This window comes from Schistocerca cancellata, chromosome 1 (genome assembly GCF_023864275.1).
Source record: "Schistocerca cancellata isolate TAMUIC-IGC-003103 chromosome 1, iqSchCanc2.1, whole genome shotgun sequence".
NCBI lineage: Eukaryota > Metazoa > Arthropoda > Insecta > Orthoptera > Acrididae > Schistocerca > Schistocerca cancellata.
In genome coordinates this window covers 981,971,442-981,978,957 of record NC_064626.1, presented here as the reverse complement: position 1 = coordinate 981,978,957, position 7,516 = coordinate 981,971,442, and the positions used below count along the sequence as shown (strand labels likewise).

The 7,516-nt window shown below is 41.6% G+C and overlaps 1 non-coding gene across 1 annotated transcript; it reads right to left on the bottom strand.

Moving 5' to 3' along the window:
- Positions 1–475: 475 nt before the first annotated feature.
- Trnat-ugu (transfer RNA threonine (anticodon UGU)) lies at positions 476–550 on the bottom strand. Its single transcript has one exon. It is a non-coding gene; the product is annotated as a tRNA-Thr (tRNA).
- Between the last annotated feature and the right edge of the window lie 6,966 nt (positions 551–7,516).

The following is a 7,516-nucleotide window of genomic DNA, read 5'->3' as shown; positions in this document are numbered from 1 at the left end:
TGCCCCTCACACCCGGAAGGACCCTTTCCACGTCTGGAATGACTCCACGCTGTAGGCACGCGAAGTGAACATTGGCTCTCTTCTCCACCTTGGCAGCCACGTCCCTAAGGCGTCCCACAACGCACATAACACTGGAGCTGCTAACTAACAGTAATACCATCCCCTATGACACCCGGATCTTGCAGTCTGAGAGGTTTATTTAATCATTGAAATTTTGTGATCATTTATCAAGCGTAGGAACGACAAATGCGATTGGTTGCCCCAAGACAGTGGCGTAGTCAAATTGTAGAACATCAAACATACATTCTGAAATACACGAACAGTCTTCTTTTGTATTTCAGTTCATAATTCGTGCAGTAGCACGTGAGGGCGCGAGAGGAGACGAAACAAACAATATTTTGCAGTTACAATGAAATGAACACCCTTAGCTGCTTACAGGCGTTGACATACGTCAATGGGGACACATGAAAATGTGTGCCCCGACCGGGACTCGAACCCGGGATCTCCTGCTTACATGGCAGACGCTCTATCCATCTGAGCCACCGAGAACACAGAGGATAGCGCGACTGCAGGGATTTATCTCTGGCACGCCTCCCACGAAAGAACAGATACCATCTTAGTAAATATTTTGTAGCTCATAAGTATTTAAGAACGTGATACTGTCGCGTCATGATACAATATATGCGCCTTAGTGTCTCCCACCATATGCAATATAATGCGTAGTAAATCTTTATTCGGAGTTAACGTTGCTGAACATCATGTGGCAAAAGTACATGCGCCGTTGCCATGCATGTATTACGACTGACGTTAAATGTATGTATGCCAACTCTCATGGCGAGTAATGTCCCATCTTTGACTAAGCGTCTTGCACTGTTCACAGTAACACATCTCGTTATGGACGAATCACAATCTGTCAGATGCAATGGACAACTGAGACCAGGGATAGCAGTGTGCTTGCGGCACAGGTTAATCCACCGGCGCGCTGTATGCGGTCGTTACATGTCACACGTGCTATTAGCTAAATTGTTTAGAGTTTGTTTGGCAGTTAGGGGTGTACACTGTTTATCGCTAGCAGCCTGTTACACTGTACAGCAGACACACAGGATCTTTACGACAGTGCGGCAGAACTCCACGCGCTGTGGCAATACATGCACTGAGACTGGCGGTCGTCGCTTTGAACAATTACTATGAACTACGTTGTTGTTATGGGGTGTGCGCTGTGTATGGGTGTGAGCTGTGTATGTCACAACACAATAAATATGTAAGTCCGACCATTCGTTCCCTATGTCAACAAAATCCGTTGTGGTCCCACTACGATCTGTTTCAATTTGATCCAAAGGGTTTGAGGCATCGTATATACGAGAAGTATGAGAAAATTTAACGAGGATGGAGCCAATACAAATCGCTAAACACTTACAAAAGTCTTATTCTAGCAAGTGTATGGTTCAAATGGTTCAAATGGCTCTGAGCACTATGGGACTTAACATCTGTGGTCATCAGTCCCCTAGAACTTAGAACTACTTAAACCTAACTAACCTAAGGACATCACACACATCCATGCCCGAGGCAGGATTCGAACCTGCGACCGTAGCAGTCTCGCGGTTAGCAAGTGTAACTAAATTTAATACATCACTATTCGGATGGCTCGGTAACAAAAACTCTGTATCGATTCTCGAAATATATTAGCCTAAAGGCGCAAAAAGCCGATGAACAAATGCGGCAGGCGAGTTCAACGCGTGCAAGTTATAGAAATTTCGAGACCCGAGTCAAAGAAAGGTTAAGCATGAATCACTCGTACGTCCGTTAACGAAAACGAACCCTGTAGTGTGCAGTTCCTACACACAACCAAGCTACATGCTACTACCTCAGCCGTAGAACTACGGCATTGAAGACCAAGCACGCCGAGCACAAGAGTAGCTCCAGTTTGTCAACGAGTGGGCAGTGATCACTTTGTTTTGCTCACCCAGAACTCAAGACTTCCACGATATATCACAGACCAAGCCCAAATATAAGTAAGTTGTTTGGGTAGATACTAGGCATAAACAGAATCTGTGCAGTAACCCTACGGCAACTAGTTCGCGAAAATGAATTGTAAAATAGCAGATTATGTATTGAAGGCTCCAGTGTAAGAGCCACCGTCATAGCGACGAGGTAATTTAGTAGCCAGATAGCTTCACGTCTGTTGGTGACATTACATTTGAAAATAGATTAAGGGAAATATGATCCCGTGAGAAGTTAATAGTGTTTCTGGTCTTGGCATTTGTCCTGAGAGAGAGAGAGAGAGAGAGAGAGAGGCTCTTGCAATCAACTGGCTAAGAAGTAAAAGACAGGAGGAATGGAAATTTCAGTTTAAATGATTTCTCAATAAGCATCTCTAACCGCTGCCTGTGGCGTGCGTTCAGTCCCCAGTAATCGATTTCAACTAGAGACAGTAAGATACAATGTCTCCTGACCCGTTTGCATTTCGTGAAGACCCTAAACTGCGTATCATCCATCAGTCAGTAGTAGTTGTCACATGACGTTGATGGGTGTAAACGTTCTGTCATCTGCGGTATGTGTACGATCTCAACCGAAAGATTTCTAGATACTGTAGGAGGTATCTTGAGGAAAAAATCTACGAAAAGAATCCATGTCTGGAAACGTCATCCAATGAAGATGCAGAGCGTCAAAGTTGCAGGGTTTAACACACGCCGCTAGGCCACCCAGACGGCACCATTTTGTGCGTGGATTGATAGTAAGCAGTGCTCTTCCCAATGAGCGTGAAACCATCGAGGGCATTAGATGGAATGTAACATGTCAAGGCCTTTCACAGCACCGTAGAGAATGTCAAACGCACTGGTGGTGGAGGCGTCAGCGCTGTGACCTACATGACTGAGATGTCCTGGATGCGGCCGTTAACCTCTATAGGTTCGACCTTCCCGGACATGGGTTCTTGTCCCCAATTTGTACCGGCTTCCGTAGACGAGATCGCTAACGCGGTGTCATTCGACTGAGAATTAAACCGACTCTAATGATGATGGTGCACTAAAATATTACCGGCTAGCATTTTCTTTTATTTACTTATTCATTTATTTATTTATTTATTTATTTTATTTTAATTTTTTTTTTATTTTTTTTTTTTTTTTGTGATCAGGCCTTGCTCCAGTATTCTGAATTAAATTCCCAGCTTGCCCGCAGTGTTTCATTAACTGAGTAAATGTGACAATGCCACATACCTCAGATGGGAAAGTGAAGGACTGTCGCCGTGTTGGTGCTGTTCCAAAGGAGTAGGCTGTATGCTGACATTGGCTTCCACCCTACCCCTCCTCTCATCTTTATAAAACAAAAGTATGGTGGTGTACTACACATACCTATTGCAGATAGCTATACTTAACAAGTAGCTCACATCCTTCGCAAGGAAATTGTGACACTGTGCAAGAAGGTAAGAAAACCCTTCCCAATTAGGCCTTTGAGCCTGCCTCTCTGCACCTTCCAGCCAAACATACCATGCACAATCAACCAGCCCGCGTTTTCTTCCTCTATGGTCTCTTGATATATACGGGGATACGGGGTGTTCGGCAACTCCCGTTACAAACTTCTAGGATTTGTAGAGGTCAGTGAATTGATAATATTTTTCATTGGAACCCATTTCCGGAAAGGTATGGTTTCCGTGCTACAATAATTTGAGAACATGGTGGCATCGCGACCCCGCAAACGACTTAGTTTACATTTCTACTCATTAATAGCCAGAGAATGTACAAATGTGCTCATTGTCGGGTTCTCTTCAACATGATGCAGTACGCCTTCTTTCAGTTCAGGTGGTTGGCGCCTCCTTGAAGTACTACAGTTACGCCAATGAAAATACCTTTCCTCTAAGCCTTTGGGTAATGGTGGTGAAAGGTGTGTGCGATGAAGCCAGCTTGATAAAGGCGACGAGTATCTCTTCCTTTACCTTGAGCTTCCCCATTGAGACGGATCGTGTCGGTGTATTCTGCAAACGTGTTCTCAGTCATGCAGTTCTAACATTTACAGACCTTGAATGAGGCTCGAACCAGATCAGAGAGATACGATAGACGTCAAATGATATCATTCGATCCGTCGTAAACACCCTCCACTACATTGTAGCACATCTTCCTAGCGACATGGGTTCCTATTCAAAATATTATATACTCAATCCTGTCTACATGTCCTAGAAGTACGTAACGGGAACTTCCGAACACCCTGCTTTGATGTATTTCGGGTACATTCTGCCATCAGTGCATGTGCCCCATCTCAAACATCGCCTGCCCATTTATTCGGCATTAAGACCACTGGAGATCTCTAGTTTGTACCGTTAAACATGCAACGCAAGGCTGCAGTTTATAACCCTGTTGTGTTCAACGAACCTACGTCTTTCTATTTTCTAGACTCATTATACTACAAACACAATGACTTTAGTTGTGATTGCCTCTGGTGAGAGTGATAAGGCCTAGGTCTATTATTTTCGAGGACGGCAATTAAAACCCCATCCGACTACTCGCATTTGTCTTTTCCTAAAATCACTATATTCAAATAGGGGAAATGTGCTGTCAGAATGGACTGACCTGGAACCTACGCCTTGTCGGCTTGTGTATGCAGTGGGATAGTAGACTAATATGTGGTTCTGTTAATTTTCGATTGATGAACTGTATCCTATATACATGTCAAAAAGGTGTATACAATGTTCATTTCCTTTGAAATTATTTTAAAAGGTCAGCACCGAATATAAAAATGGTTTTTCAATAACGGCTATGTTTTTAGTATGGCTGTGATTCAACTAACAATAAGAGAGGTAAAATGACTGCTGTTTTTGAGTGATCAAAATAGGTACAAATACCGCACGTCTTTCAACAGTAGCAACTCTAAAAATTTAAGCAAACAGCTAACGCGTTATATGAGAATCAATGAAGTCTCCAAAACATTTGTTTTAAACTCATGTACAGGAGAGATATTGCGTTGGTCCATGTGGAGAGATACAGTTACGCTCGACTGTGACATGATAATATGAGTTTATGTAGTCTAAATTCTAACCATAGTAGCAAATTTCGGAGTCGGTAAGTGAAGAATAATAGCTATTAAATAATACAAGAATGAAAAAGTTTAAGATACTAGCATGCAAATGAAAATGCTAAGTGGATAGTCGTAGATAGATGACGGCTGATAAATCGGAACAGGCCAATGGTATGAGCCAAAATATTGTGATGGTGACGATTCCAACACACCTTCCCTTCTTTGAGGGACGCTCGTGTAATTCGGTGCAGTGGAAATGGAAAACGCGTAATGTATACTAGAGTACAATGCAACCCCAAAACATTCTTGGCTTTCATTCCAACAGTGTAGACAATAAGCGCAGGTAACTGTCCGTTTTCAAATGTGTGAGTTACAGAAACATAAACCTTCAGTGTATGATATACGTGTTGGAACAACGGTTTTATATTATCAGTCAGTCTTGTTTCAGACGACTTGCAACGTGTCCGCTTAAATGGCCTGTATGGTATTTTATCAGATCGCGAACCTGATGGATTCACGTATGCAAAGCTGTCAGATAAATTCTGTTTTTAATTAAATACCCAAACCAAGATATTGCGTATTGGGAGACCTGACGCACAGTGAGCCCGAAACTGAAGTTTCTCATCCTCGTCTGCAACTTTACATCGATGTAAACATAAATGAGGGAGAAAATTTCGTCGAGTTGTAGGATTTAATCTCCAGAGATGATAATGAGTTTAGATAGCAGTAGTTTATTAATGTGTAAAGAAATTCCACAATGATTATTTCACCATGCATCGGCGTAAGCATTGATTTGAAACTTCCTGAAAGACTGAAATTGTATGCGAGACCGAGGCTCTAACGTGACCCTTGCCTTTCGTAAGCAAGTGGGGCACTAGCAGAATTAAAGCTGTGAGGGTGGGTAATGGGTCTTGGATAGCGGTCCGTGTTTAGGCGCCGAGGCTTGGAGAATTGCGCTATGGCTGTATGCAGCGGAGCGCTAGTTGGCTGCGAAGTATCGTCTGTGCTGAAGGAAAGTTTCAGTTCTCTGCAAGTAACATGTTCTTCTCGAGGAGAGGAGCCTTGATTTTTAGTTTTGAATGGAACAGAAAAGCTTCTTCAACTGAACTCTTTAACCCTATTTTTTCTGCTAAATTAAGAAAGTGATTGTTAAAAATACATGCAGCTTGTAAATTATCACTCACAACATCATCATTTAGCTTTATTGCTGTGGTATGTTCTGCAATGTCAGGCTGCCCTGTCTCGCGTTTGACAATATTCCATATAGTTTTAATCTTATTATCCACATTATTAATTTCTGTCAGAACATATAAGCTTCTCGACTTCTTAATGACTTTCCTTAAAATATTATAGTGTCTTTTGTAGTAAACAAGTAACGCCCGATCCTGACTTATTCTGGTCTGTCTGTACATTTCCCTCTTCCTCTTACACGATAATTCCCTTAGTAATCCATGGCTTACTTGACTTTGTAATGGTTTTTTTGGATAACGTTTCGGCAAGGAAGCTTTCAAATATTGATACAAATTTACGGCGGAATCAATTGTATTTGGTATCAGAATCATTTTCTATGTATGCTTCATCCCATTCTACCTCTTCTAGGCTGTTCTTAAAACTCTGTACCCTGTTCGCTTCAATAAGTCTCCCTGCTTTGTATGAACCTGCCTGAAGCCTGTAACGTGCTATATGTGTTATTTCCATTAACTGTGCATCATGATCAGATAGCCTATTAACAACTGGGTACACATTAATTGTTTCTGCCTGAGAAATGTCTATGAAAATGTTATCGATAAGTGACCTGCTACCCTGCTGCATAAGAGTTGGAAAATTTACAACAGGTACTAGATTGAAACAACCAAACAAAGATTGTAGCTCTTCCAATTAAGTTCAGCTTCTTTCGCTCTTCGTATAATCACTAGTCTTGGTAATACATAGATCAGCCTCCTAACGTACTTTGCATATTTCCACTCAATGATGTCTTATGGAATAGTTTTCTGGGGTAACTCACCACTTAGACATAAAGAACTGATTACACAAAAGAGAACAGTGAGAACAATTAGTGGTGTTCACCCAAGGATGCCACGTAGGCACCTATTTAAGGAGGTAGGTATTTTTAACTGCACCATCAAAGTTCATAGATTCGCTAGTGAAATTTGTTATAAATAATCCATCTCAATTCTCGAAGAACAGTGATGTTCATACGTACAACACTAGAGGACAGAATGACGTTTCCTATCTGTCATTGAAACTGTCAGTTGCTCAAAAAGGATTTCATTATTCAGCAACTAAAATCTTTGATCATTTTCCCACCAACATAAGGAGTCGGGCAGGTAGCAGATCAAGTTTTAAATCTAGCTTAAAATCATTTCTTTTGGACCACTCCATCTTTTGCATGGACGAGTTTCTGTTTCAGAACTTGTAAAAAAAATCTAGCTCTAAATGTAGTAGCATGTGTAGAACTAAAATTTCAGTAATATTAATATAAGCACTATTCTTGTATGTATATATAGCT